Source organism: Rhincodon typus, chromosome 42, assembly GCF_021869965.1.
Source record: "Rhincodon typus isolate 14 chromosome 42, sRhiTyp1.1, whole genome shotgun sequence".
Lineage (NCBI taxonomy): Eukaryota > Metazoa > Chordata > Chondrichthyes > Orectolobiformes > Rhincodontidae > Rhincodon > Rhincodon typus.
The window spans coordinates 10,071,313-10,085,502 of NC_063373.1; the positions used below are offsets into that span (position 1 = coordinate 10,071,313).

General features: G+C 43.4%; 1 long non-coding RNA gene across 1 annotated transcript; it reads right to left on the reverse strand.

Moving 5' to 3' along the window:
• Positions 1-9,700: 9,700 nt before the first annotated feature.
• Positions 9,701-13,709, reverse strand: LOC125487610. Its single transcript, XR_007265979.1, has 2 exons — positions 13,666-13,709; positions 9,701-11,336 (listed from the first exon to the last, which is right to left on the reverse strand). It is a non-coding gene; the product is annotated as an uncharacterized LOC125487610 (long non-coding RNA).
• Positions 13,710-14,190: the final 481 nt, after the last annotated feature.

A 14,190-nucleotide genomic window follows, 5' to 3' on the forward strand; every position in this document is an offset into this window, starting at 1 on the left:
ATCTCTGGATGAAGAGGCCCAGAAACAAGTCCCATGTTCTTCAGAGGTGGGAAATAATATTTCTGGAAATAGAAAGCAGAAAATGTGTACTAGCCACTCAATCTTTGAACTAAAATCTACAATTCAGTTTCTGAAGGGTTGAACTGATTAATATTTCAAATGAAAAATTAATCATTACTGCTCATTCTGACTGATTTGCAGATTCGTCACAGTCTCAACTCCATTCTGAAATTAAATGATCAAATAACATGAAACAGATCAGTGAAATATTTTACAGGTAGATTAATAAAAGCTTCATCAATCAACATTGATCTTGGTGAAGTTTAGAAGTTGCTGAGTCAAATCATTTTAGACACTGGAGCAGCATTTGGGAAAGGCAGAAGCCATAACAAAGATGGTTTGAAATTGGCTGAGGAGAGATCATGCCTGTCACTAAATCAAAAAGTGAAGCCAATCAGATAAATGACATTAACCCAACAGTGAGAACACTGCACAATATTTGCTAGTTTCCAAGACAGACAGGCAAAAGACAGGGAGATCCTGTGCTCATGAAGGCTGGATGAGCCAACACAAGAATCAAGACAATGGGTTGAAGGGTCATGGAGAGTGGGCAAGAAAGTGGAGTTGAGGCTGAGACGAAATCAGCAAGATCAGATGTTCTCACTGACTGAAGTAAACAGATGTCCTGCTGGGTTGAATCCGGCTGTGAACTGTACTCCTGTGAGGTGGATATTTCCCATTCTCCTAGTGATGTTCTCTACAGCTTTGAGCTATGGTCAAGTTGGCTGAGGAACACTGAAGTTTGGAAAGGACATCAGTTACTTACCAAGCAGAAAGGCCACCTGCGAGGATGGACTTTCCCTGAATTGCTGAAGCACAGAAACTCACAATTATTGCTGCAGCTTCATGACCTCCTTCTCCTCCTCTGCTGGGAGACAGGATCCATTCCACAGGATATCAGTGATGCAAAAATTAATGCAATTTACAAAACCCCAAGCTGCCAGGAGGGATTACAACAACCATAGGGACATCTCATTGAGCTTAATGAAGGCCTTAACTGTGGGTCATGTTTAAAAAAGCCTTTAACTACCTGGACATTTACTGTGTCCAGAAACAGTACAGTTCCGGGACTGGCAGATCGACAGGGGACATAATCCTTTGCATACACCTACAAGAGAAGTATAGGGCTCAGGATTTAACTCCATTTCTTACTCTTATAGGTCTCACTAAAGCAGTCAATGCCTTCAGTAGGCCTGGACTTGACAAGATTTCTTGGGAAATTGGCTGTCCACCTAAGCTTCTCAGTGTGATCCTGCCTGTAAGGGTGATAGAGGCAGTAACCCTCATGACATCAAAGTAGTATGTAGATGTACACTTGAAATACCAAGACAAACAAGGCTATGGGCTGGGTGCTGGAAAATGGGATTGGAATAGTGAGGTAGTTGTTTTTGATTGATGCTGACATGATGGGTTGAAGGGCATTTTTTTCTGCTGTTGACCTCTGACTCGATGACCCAGTCTTTTCATGACTACAATCCCTGTACTGCACAGTCTAACAGCACTACATCTGACAGTTTTATGGTGAGGAAATGAGTGAAAGAGACACCGACACCAGAACCAACAACCCACAATGATGCCTGACAATTGTGGATAATGATAACTTCTCTCAGTGAGATGTGACAGTGAATAATGAGACAAGGAATTACAGTCTCAAAGGGGGTCGGATTAAATCATTGTTTCCCAAACCTTTTCTTGATGTGACTTTGTATAAATGCCCCATAATCTCTAGGAGCCCAAGGTAAGTTTTTGAGGCAGCTGGTATGAGTTTCCCTGATGGATGGGGGAGGGGGAGACAGGCGGTTATCATTAGATCCTTCATGTATTTGGACACATTATTAATGTGACACTTCCAAATTATTCATTTTATACAGTAAGGAATGATAATGATACGATCCTGATTATTGATGGAATGGAAATCTGATTATTAATTTAAATAATTCTGAATTGATTTGTGTCAGCATCTTGGTTATTGTTGCAATAATTTCCTGATTGTTAATGGAGTAGGAAAGTGATTATTCATGCAACAGGAACTGTGTAAATCATTAGATCATGGCTAATGTAATAGAATCCTGATTGTTAATGTAATAGGCACTGATTATTGACACAATAAGATCCTGATTGTTGCTGCAATAGGCACCAAACTGTTCATGTGTTTGTGTCCTCATCATTAATGTATTAGTCTCCTGAATCTTACAGTAACAGGAATCTGAATGCGAATGTGATAGGAAGCTGATTATTAATGTAGTTGGACTTTGAGCATTGATGTAACAGGATCCTCATTATCGACACAATAGAAATTCTGATTATTAATGTAACTGAATCGTAATTATTCATACGTTACGACGCTGGTTATTGAGGCAAGATGATCCTGATTATTGAAAAAATAAAATCGACCTTCCATAATAACAAACAAACGTCTTTCACAGGCTTGCAGCAGCAGTGGGACCTCAGAGAGCAGTCCATGAGACCACGCCTACCAACAACAAACAGGCGGATTTAAAGGGACCTCGGAGCTATCAGACATCAGTCCGAGCTCCAAAGTAGCCATTGCTAACTGAGGACTCGCAAATCCACGAGTCAGGTTCATACAAACATCTTTCATCAGGAGAGAAGGGAAGACTTGGGCAGCAGATTTTCAGATGATCTCAGTTCCGGGTGAGGGTAGACTGAATGTGAGAGGCTGGTCAGGAATGCACTGGAATTATCAAGTCTAAAGGCAATACTGGCATGGGAGAGGGTTTCAGCAGCCGATGAGCTGGGGTGAAATGGCAAATTGGCAACGTTATGGAGAGTGAAACATCTGGTGTCAGCGATAAATTGTATTTGTGAACAAAAGCTCATTTTGAGGTGAAATCTGCAAGTGAGATTGTGAACAGCATGGTTCAGCCCCACACGGTTCACAGGGAGAGAAATGGTAATGTGTTAGAGCTGGGAGTTCTCAGCCTTTCTGTGAAAACTAATGCTGAGCTTCTGCATGATATCACAGAATGGCAGCATGGAGATGAGAAATAGGAGGGCCCAAGGATGGTTCTTTGGGAAACACCAACTCCAAACAACTTGAAGATGAAAGTGAGGCTGGAGACAAGAGCAGTCATTTGCAAGGATACGGGTGTTTTTTATCCTGATCGGCAATGACAATCGAATTAAAGGTGTGAAGGACAGAACCAGAAGAGAGTGGATGTTAACAATATTGGCGTACGAGGGGAAGCTTTGGTCAAGAGTTTAGTGGGAATAGGTTCAAAGCAGGAGAAGGCAACTGTCATGGACAAGGGAGATCTGAAAGAGTGTGATGGGAAATAGGAGAGAAGCTGGAGCAGGTCTCAGAGAAAGGAATCTAGGGTGGGTTTGACTGATGGGCTAGTGGTGGGTGAGGAAGAAGTAGAGGCAGCTGATTAGATTGTCTCAGTCTCAGTGACAATTCAATGAAGAGACGGACAGAGGGAGACCCCATCTATAGGAGTGTTTTTTTTTCGACCCGGGACAAAGACTCAGGAAGCAGACAGGATTCAGGTAAGTGGAAGATGTTTATTCAAGCAGAAACTGGTTTGTGCAGGGAGAGGACCAAAGGATCTTCTCTGAATCTGGCTTCAGAAGATAGATCAATGACGTAGCCTCTGCTTTTACAAAGAAATACAGCACTTTTATACATATTGTGTTACAATAATCAAACGCAACGTATTCACTTTCCTTCCCCCTAAACCAATCACAATCCTGTGGGACACCTAATCAGTGATGTGCACGTCCATGGACAGGCCCCGGTTTCCATGAACTTATGGTATTAGCTAGACGTTGTAATCTCTCGGCCTTAGGATCTTCCCATGCATGCTATTCATTCGCATTCCAAACGTTTAATGGCTATACTTCTTTGGGTCTTTCTCAGGCTTGTTTATCTGTAAGGACAGCTCAAATTATATTACCCATTGCATTTTGGTGCTGTCTTTTATCACATTCAGTTACTCATTTTATTTTCCCACTGTCCCAATTACATAATGTAAATATAAAAAGTCAGTTAGTTTTAACTAATTGCTATAAGGTTAACCTCTATTATAAAGTTAATTATAAGTGTAACGTTATACAACTACTTCTACAGTCAGCATTTAGTAATTTATGGGTTGTGATCAATCTATCTTGTTCAGGGCATAAGAGAAGGTGTCTTCTAAGGCTAGTTAATCTTTACATCAATGCTTACATATTTTTTAAGGCTTGGATTTGTCCTGGTTATGTATTGAAACCAACTACTATGATTAGAGCATTTTTAGCTAAAAACTATTTAAAATTGCTGGTAGCTTCAAAAAGGCAACTATTCACTATGAAATAACTTTAGCTGTTATCCTTGCAGCTGCTTGAGGAGCTAATCTTGCACCTGACATTATTCATTTACTGGGACAATCAACCTTTCATTAACAAAGCTGAAATTGGTCAGTTATCTGTCCTAAGGCATCATCAGAACTGTCTCAGATGGGAGCACACAGTATTCTTTTACTGACCTTCTATCAGTTCTATCGAAAGGCACCATTGTATTTCACTATGTGAGCAGGCTGCTTAGTTTTGCTCAGCTTGTGTCTGCCATCTTGTAAATAGGTATGTTCAGGTCCAAGTCACCTTACATGGCCAGGTACAGATCACACCAACAGATACCCACTTTGGCCCTCAGCCAAATTATGGCCACAGGGCTACTATTAATTCAAGCAGTCCAAATCAGAGGTCAAAAGTCCAAATCAAATTCCAAGAGTATTCTTCACCAAATTATGCTGCATCCATGATCCTCTTGCCATTGTTTGATGAGGTGTTTTCATATCATATCATAGAATCCCTACAGTGTGGAAACAGGCCCTTTGGCCCAACAAGTCCACACTGACCCTAGGAGCATCCTACCCTGACCCATCCCTCTATAACCCACTTAAGCTACACATCCCTGAACACTTCAGGCAATTTAGCATGGCCAATTCACCTCACCTACTCATCTTTGGACTATGGGAGGAAACCCACACAGACACGGGGAGAATGTGCAAACTCCACACAAACAGAGATGCCAAATTGCCTATCATTTGCACACTTTCATATCACAGTACCTTTACAATGAACAAATCTTATCATCCGGAGTTAAAGATTCACTCATGTGTAAAAGTGTTTTTGGAAGTTCATTTCTGGCCAGTAAATGAAACTCCAAACATGGTCATTTCTGAAATTAAAATTTACCCAAAGTCCAAACACAATTCAGAGCCAATTCTACAAAATAAAATTTTACCGAGCTTTACAAACTAACCTTTTAAATCAACATTTTGTTATAGACTTCTGCTTCACACAACCACTGAGAGTTTCTTAAACGGAATCACATTAACCATCCATGTCCCATACTTACACAGGCACACCACACATTCCCAAAATGCAAACTAACTTCAAAACATCCCCAGATCGTGTGCTCTAAGGAACAAAAACACATAAATTGCACAAGACAACAATTAGCAATCAACAAAGGTGCATTCAAATCAGACCACAAAGAGTTAACAGCTGGACAAGATTCAGTGAACTAGCACAGAGAGCTGTCTTGCTCTCTCTCTTTGTTACTTATGAACACTATAGATACCTCAGCATGTTTTTGCACTCTTTATTAAACACATTCTGCAAAAGGGACCGGTCTGCACCCCAGCCCATTTTTCCATGGTCCTTCCCTGCCGCTTCCCAGATTCTCTCAACTGTGGCTATGACTGTTTTAACACGGTGTAGAGTTGGATGAACACAGCAGGCCAAGCAGCATCAGAGGAGCAGGAAAGCTGACGTTTCTGGCCTAGACCCTTCTTCAGAAATGGGTTTGGGGAAAGGGGTTCTGAAATAAGTAGGGAGAGAGGGGGAGGCAGATAGAAGCTGGATAAAGGAGAAGATAGGTCAAAGAGGTGGGGATGGAGCCAGTAAAGGTGAGTGTAGGTGGGGAGTTAGGGAGGGGACAGGTCAGTCCAGGGAGGACGGACAGGTCAAGGGGGCGGGATGAGGCGAGTAGGTAGGAGATGGGGGTGGGGCTTGGGGTGGGAGGAGTGGATAGGTGGGAGGAAGGACAGGTTAGGGAGGCGGGGACAAGCTCGGCTGGTTTTGGGATGCGGTTGGGGGAGGGGAGATTTTGAAGCTTGTGAAGTCCACATTGATACCATTGGGCTGCAGGGTCCCCCAGCAAAATATGAGGTGCTGTTCCAGCAACCTTCGGGTGGCATCGTTGTGGCACTGCAGGAGGCCCAGGATGGACATGTCATCTAAGGAATGGGAGGGGGAGTTGAAATGGTTCACGACTGGGAGGTGCAGTTGTTTACTGTGAACCGAGCGTAGGTGTTCCGCAAAGTGGTCCCCAAGCCTCCGCTTGGTTTCCCCGATGTAGAGGAGGCCACAACGGGAACAGCGGATTCAGTATACCACATTATCAGATGTGCAGGTGAACATCTGCTTGATGTGGAAGGTCTTCTTGGGGCCTGGGATGGAGGTGAGGGGGGAGGTGTTGGGGCAGGTGTAGCACTTCCTGCGGTTGAAGGGAAAAGTGCTGGGTGTGGTGGGGCTGGAGGGGAGTGTGGAGCGGACAAGGGAGTCATGGAGAGAGTGGTCCCTCCGGAAAGCAGGTAAGGGTGGGGAGGGAAAAACGTCTTTGGTGGTGGGGTCGTATTGCAGATGGCGGAAGTGTCGGAGAATGAGGTTGGTGGGGTGGTACGTGAGGACGAGGGGTATTCTGTTTTGGTTGTTGTTGCGGGGAGGGGGTGTGAGGGATGAGTTGCGGGAAATGCGTTCTCAATCACTGTGGGGGGGAAGTTGCGGTTCTTGAGAAAAGAGGACATCTGAGATGTTCAGGAGTGGAATGCCTAATCCTGGGAGCAGATGCGGCGGAGGCGAAGGAATTGCGAATAGGGGATTGCATTTTTGCAGGAAGGTGGGTGGGAGGAGGTGTATTCTAGGTAGCTGTGGGAGTTGGTGGGCTTGAAATGGATATCGGTTTCCAGGTGGTTGCCAGAGATGGAAACAGAGAGGTCCAGGATGGAGACAGAGGTATCAGAGATGGTCCAGGTGAACTTAAGGTTGGGGTGGAAGGTGTTGGTGAAGTGGATGAACTGTTCGAGCTCCTCGTGGGAGCACGAGGCAGCACCGATACAGTCATCGATGTAACGGAGGGAGAGGTGGGGTTTAGGGCCAGTGTAGCTACAGAGAAGGGATTGTTCCATGTAACCTACAAAGAGGCAGGCATAGTTTGGGCCCATGTGGGTACCCATGGCCATCCCCTTTATCTGTAGGAAGTGGGAGGAATTGAAAGAGAAGTTGTTAAGGGTGAGGTTGTTAAGGGTTAAGCCACAATGATGCCACCCGAAGGCTGCAGGAACAGCACCTCATATTTTGCTTCGGAACCCTGCAGCCCAATGGTATCAATGTGGACTTCACAAGCTTCAAAATCTCCCCTCCCCCAACCGCATCCCAAAATCAGCCGAGCTTGTCCCCACCTCCCTAACCTGTCCTTCCTCCCACCTTTCTGCTCCTCCCACCTCAAGCCCCACCCCCATCTCCTACCTACTAGCCTCATCCTACCCCCTTGACCTGTCCGTCCTCCCTGGACTGACCTATCCCCTCCCTAACTCCCCACCTACACTCACCTTTACTGGCTCCATCCCCGTCTCTTTGACCTGTCTGTCTCCTCTCCACCTATCTTCTCCTCTATCCATCTCCCCCTCTCTCCCTATTTATTTCAGAACCCCCTTCTCCACCCCCATTTCTGAAGAAGGGTCTAGGCCCGAAACGTCAGCTTTCCTGTTCCTCTGATGCTGCTTGGCCTGCTGTGTTCATCCAGCTCTACACCTTGTTATCTCAGATTCTCCAGCATCTGCAGTTCCTACTATCTCTACTACTGCTTTATTATTTCCCAGACCCTTGTTCTTTTCCTACCTCACACTTCTCTTGTGCTCGAGATTTCTGGTCTTTTTTGTGTTTCGCTTTTTTCCCTTCTCCTCGTTCACTTCTTTTTTCCCTTATTTTGTTGTTTTTTAACTACATTTTCCCCTCTTATTTTGCCATTTTTTCTCTTATTTCACTTCTTTTATGTTCTTATTTCACCTCTTTTTCCTCTTAATTTTGTGCATGATAGCACTGAGGCCTGCAACCTCCTCATCCTTGTTTCATGTTCTCACTTTATTTCACACACTCTCGTGCTGTTTCATGTTCTAACGTTATTTCATCTGCTGTCGTGGTGGGTGCCCACTTCCACTATGCGTGATTCTGACATCTCATATTTGCTCCAATCTAAAAGTTTGTTTCATTCCCTGGCTTACAGAAGCCCGTCACCAATTGCCACATTAGCTAAAAAAGGTGGTAAACAAACATGTTCATCCAGACCGTGGCCAGGTGTACTAGCTTCAGGCAGAGCACCCTGATTGCATTGCCAATCTGTAGGAGCATTTTTTTGGATCTGGAACAAAGACTCAGGAGGCAGGCAGGATTCAGGTAAGTGGAAGATGTTCATTCAAGCAGAAACTGGTTTATGCAGGGAGGGGGCCAAAGGATCTTCCCTGAATCTGGCTTTGGAAGATAGATCAATGACACACCCTCTGCTTTTAGAAAGAAATACAGCACTTTTATACATACTGTGTTACAATAATCAAACACAACATATTCACTGTCTTTTCCCCTAATCCAAACAACCAATCCTGTGGGACACCTAATCAGTGATGTGCACTTCCATGGGGACAGCCCCAGGTTCATATGACCTTATGGTATTAGCTAGACATTGTAATCTCTAGGCCTTGGGATCTTCCCATGCATGCTATTCATTCGCATTCCAAACGTTTAATGGCTATACTCCTTCGGATTTTTCTCAGGCTTGTTTATCTGTAAGGACAGCTCAAATTATATTACCCATTGCATCTTAATGCTTTCTTTTATCACATTTAGTCACTCCTTTTATTTCCCCCCGTCCCAATTACATAATGTAAAACAAATTCAGTTAGTTTTAACTAATTGCTATAAGGTTGACCTCTGTTATAAAGTTAATTATAAGTGTAACGTTATGCAACTACTTCATTTAGCATTTAGTAATTTATGGGTTATGATCAATCTATCTTGTTCAGGGCATAAGAGAAAGTGTCTTCTAAGGCTAGTTCATCTTTATATCTAAGAGTAAATGTTTTTTGTTAAGGCTTGTATTATATCCTGGTTATGTATTCAAACCAACTTCTATTTTTAGCTAGAAGCTATTTAATATTACTGGTAGCTTCAAAGAGGCAACTATTCACTGCGAAATAAATTTAGCTGTTATCCTTGCAGCTGCTTGAGGACCAAATCTTGCACCTGACATTTTTCATTTACTGGGACAATCAACCTTTCATTAACAAAGCTGGAATTGGTCAGTTATCTGTCCTAAGGCATCCTTTTTTGAGAACTGTCTCAGATGGGAACACACAGTGTTCTTTTACTGACCTTCTAGCAGTTCTGTCCAAAGGTACCATTGTATTTCACTGTGTGAGTAGGCTGCTTAGTGTTGCTTAGCTTGTGTCTGCCACCTTGTAAGCAGTAAGGGCCGCTTAGTGTGTTCAGGTCCAAGTCACCTTACATGGCCAGGTACAGATCACCCCTACACGTTCAAAATGAACTGTCAAAAATGTTAAGATTTAGGCAGACTGTGTTGAACACAAAACTGATTTATTTGACTATATTGCCAAATATTAGCGTTTGTGACTGAGCTAAACATCACCATAAATTGACCCTCATGAAGATTCCTCCATTCCAGTTGTGGTAACAGCAAAATCAAGCCCCTGTTGCAGTCACTGTTGAGGTAATTGGTGGCAAAGCAGGTGAGCTGACTGAGTGAATCTCTTCTCATACACTGAGCAGGTAAATGGTCTCTCCCCATTGTGATCTCGCTGGTGTACAGTGAGGTCAGATGATCGTCTGAACCCTGTCCCACACTGAGAGCACTTGAACAGTCTCTTGACAGTGTGAATACATTGATGATGCATCAGATCTCCAGAACTCTTAAAGCAGTCCCCAAAAACCGAACATTTGAATGGTCTCTCATTCGTGTGAACATGTTGATGGGACAATAGACCCTCTGAACTTTTATAGCACCGATCACAGGCTGCTATTTGAAATGTCTCTCCTCACTGTGTCCTTGCTGGTGTACCATGAGCTGGCAGGACTGAGTGCATCCCTTCACACACATTGAGCAGGCGAACAGCCTCTCCACAGTGTGAGCTTGCTGATACGTTATGAGGTAAAATGACCAAGACAGTTCCTTCCCATATTCAGTACAAGTGAATGGCCTCTCTCCAGCGTGAATTCACTAGTGTCCTTGGAGGTCAGATGACCATCTGAACCCAGTCCCACAGTGAAATACCTGAATAGTCTCTCCTCAGAGTAAGCATGCTGATAGGACATCAGCTCAGTGAACTTTATATGGCCTTTCCTCAGTGTGAGCCCACTGGTGTTTCAGCAGGCTGGATGTCCGAGTAAGTCCTTTTCCACACTCGGTGCAAGTGAATGGCCTCTCCCCAGTGTGAATTCTCTGATGTGCATGGAGATCATATGGATGGCTGAACCCAGTCCCATAGCGAGAGCACTTGAACTGTCTCTCTTCATTATGAACACTTCAGTGATGTAATAGTTCCCCAGAAATTTAAAAACCCTTCCCACAAACTGAGCATTTAAAGGGTCTCTCATCAGTGTGAACAAGTAGATGGGGCATCAGTTTGCTGGAAAGTTTGTAGCCATTCCCACAATCTTGGCATTTGAAAGGATCAGTGTGAACTTGCTGGTGCCTCAGCAACATGGATGATTGAGTGAATCCCTTCCCACATGTGGAGCAGATAAATAACCATTTCTCAGTGTTAGCATGTTGGTGAATTTCGTTAATTTCCAGATCAGAAATGTAACTAAATGGCCCCTCGCAGTCCCCATTTTTCCACAGTTTCTCTCCAGCATGATTGCACTTTTGTTTTATTAGGCCTGATGACTGTCTGGACCCTTACTCACACACACAACACACATACAGTTTCTCTCCATTACAAACGGTGCTTTTTCCTTCTATATTAAAAATGAAGATGTTCAGGTTGTGATAAATTGGGAGATTCCATCAGATCCTGTTCTAAAGAAGAGTCATAACGAACTTGAAATTTTAACACTGTTTTGCTTTCTCTTCAGATACAACCAGACCTGCTCAGTTTCTTCAGATGTTCCATTTTTATTTCAGTTTTCCAAATCCACCATATTTTTGCATTTATCCTCAATGGATGTTTGCATTGGTTTCCAACTTCGAATCTTCTCTTTTTGTGAAATGGATTTAAAACAGTAAAAAAGGGATTAGGAGAGAAACCACAAAAACAAAGGCAGACTGTGTGAAAGAATGACTCTGAAAATACATTTATTCTTTTGTTAGGCTGAAACTTAACTAATCTCAGGCACTCCCAGCCAGTCTTCTACATCCCAGTTCCTCATAACCTTGAGGCTTTCTAACATTCTACTGTCCATGCATTCACACCAAATCTTAATCAGCCTCCACTCCTACAGTGATTGTAAGGTGGTCAGCTAGCTGAACCTCATAGAATGATTTCCCTGATTGGAGCTGTTAATCTGGTGCTCTTAGGGAACCCTGGCTGACATAAAAAGGTTGAGTGTCCGAGATACTGACACTCTGGTGTGTGATTCTGTGTGAAGCAGTACTATAGTCAAGGACTGTTCATATGTCAATGAAGGTTCGCTTGGTAACAGGATAACAGCCTCTGCAGAGGCCATGCTCACTGACCTATAGTTACGATTCAAATTATTGTTTCCAGAAGATTCCCCATCATTGAAGTAAAACTGTCTGGCCTGTTGTTGCTGGGCTTCTCGTCACAAGCTTTTTTGAACGATGTGTAATGTTTGCATTCTCCAGCTTCTGGCACCACTGTCAGATCTAAAGACTCTTAAAATTACTCAGCAATGCCTCTACAACTTCCACTCTCACTTCCCTCAGTATCCTTTAATGTATCTCACCCACACTTGGTGCCTTATCCATATTAAGTTCAGACAACCCATGTAACACCACCTTCTTATCAATTTTAAACTCTTCAAGTGCCTGAACTACCTATTCTTTTACTATGATCTGAGCAGAATCTTATTCTTTGGGGATAACGAATCCAAATGATTTATTTAAAACATTAGCTATGACTGCTTGCATTGCAATTTTTGGCCCAAATGAGCCCTATTCAATATTTGTGTTCCATTCACAATTTCAAAGCCTAAACAAGACTTTTAGGATTTCCCACCCTGTTGACTTCCAGTTGCATTGCACAATCCTTTTTAAACTTATTTTATTTGCTTTTTCATCTTCCCTCTGAACCTTCTATATTCAGCGTGGTCCTAAATTTCATTTTCCACCTAACATCTGCAATATGCACAATTTTTCTCTTGACCTTAACTTTGTAAGACCAAACAAGCAGAAGTAGACCATTCAGCTCTTCAAGTCTGCTCCACCATTCAATGAGATCATGGCTGATTTGATAATCCTCAGCTCTACTTGCATGCCTTTCCCCCATAAACTTAACTTCCCTCCTGATTAAAAATCTGATCAACTAATCACTGTGTCCCAAATGTTCTCCACTCACATTTGACCGTCATTATTGCCAACAATAAGGTCTAGCAGTGCTTCCTTTCTCTTTGAGACTGGATTCATATTGTTGAAAACTTTCCTGAACATACTCTTGGAACTCTTGCCTGCACTGTCCTTTACACAATCTCTATTCCAGTAGAAAAGCAAAATATTGCAGATGCTGAAAACCTGAAACAAACACAGGGAATGCTGGAACAAAAACAAAGTTCCTGGAAAAGCTCAGCAGGTCTGGCAGCTTCTGTGAAGGAGAAAACAGAGTTAATGTTTCGGGTCCGGTGACCCGGAGAACTGATGGTGGCTGGGAAAACGTCAGTTTATATGCAGAAAATAGGGAGGTGGGTGGGGTAGGGAGTAAACCATAGGATAGAGCCCAAAGAGAGAGAAAGACAGTTGGACAGACAAAGGAGTTGCTAACGATCAGGCTTGGAGGGTGCAGAGTGTTGTTAATGGGGACTGTTAGTGACTAACAACAGGGGGTAGGTAATGGCAGGCTATGTGGTAACAAGGCCTGGTGTGTGGGGTAGGGGGCTGGGACATGGGAGAGTTTAGGCCCTAAAATTATTGAACTCAATATTGAGTCCAGAATGCTAGGGTAAGTCAGCTGTGGAAATGTATCTATATTTGGGGTACATGTAGTTTAGATCGTAATTGTATTGATTGCCACTTTCAGGTCACTCTTATCATAGCCAAACAAATCACAATCATCAAGGGCCTAACCTTTACCAACATGCCGCGCGGTGTACAATGTCCCCTATCCAGGACACAGGAGAACGGTGCGCAGGCGCAGTCTCTCTCTCTCGCGCTCTCTCTCTCTCACACATACACATACACACACAGAATATCTGAAGCATGCGCAGTGACAATTACGTCAACGGGTAAAGAAGTTTTTTTCCACATCTGCAGACGGTGAGGGGCCTCGGGAAGGATTCATAAACACTTATTAAATACTTAAAACTTCAATTAATAACATGCAATTGCCTTATTTGTGATCTCGGGGTCTTTACCCGGGAGCAGTTTCTGGTAAACGCCGCCATCTTGGATCCGCCGGCATTAGGGCGCATGCACGTGAACCTGGTGACGCGTGAGGTGGGTGGAGTCGTGGCTCTCCTGATTGTGGTTTAATTTTATTTTTTCTAAGTTTCTGTTTCTCCTCTGTCATTGTGTTTGGTTGTTCATACGAAGTATGCGGTGACTAGCAGCAGACTTATTACCTTCCATAAGGTCAGGGTGCTGAGTCTCGGAGACTGAGAAACACATTCTGGTTTAGTTGAAAGGGTTCCTCTTTCACTTTCCTTTTTGCGGACTTTGTTGCGAATTTTAGATTACTTTGGTTTGTTTGGATTATATATTGGGTCAACAAAAGAGCATGGAAGGAACCTCTTCAGGTCGCTATACAGAGGCTACGACCTCTCGCATTGAATGTATATTTATGTATATACTGTTCTCTGCAGGAAATATCCCCTCCCCAGGGTTTTCTTTCTTCCCACTGAGGTCACCCACTGGATGACAGGTTCACATCCCTGATGAAC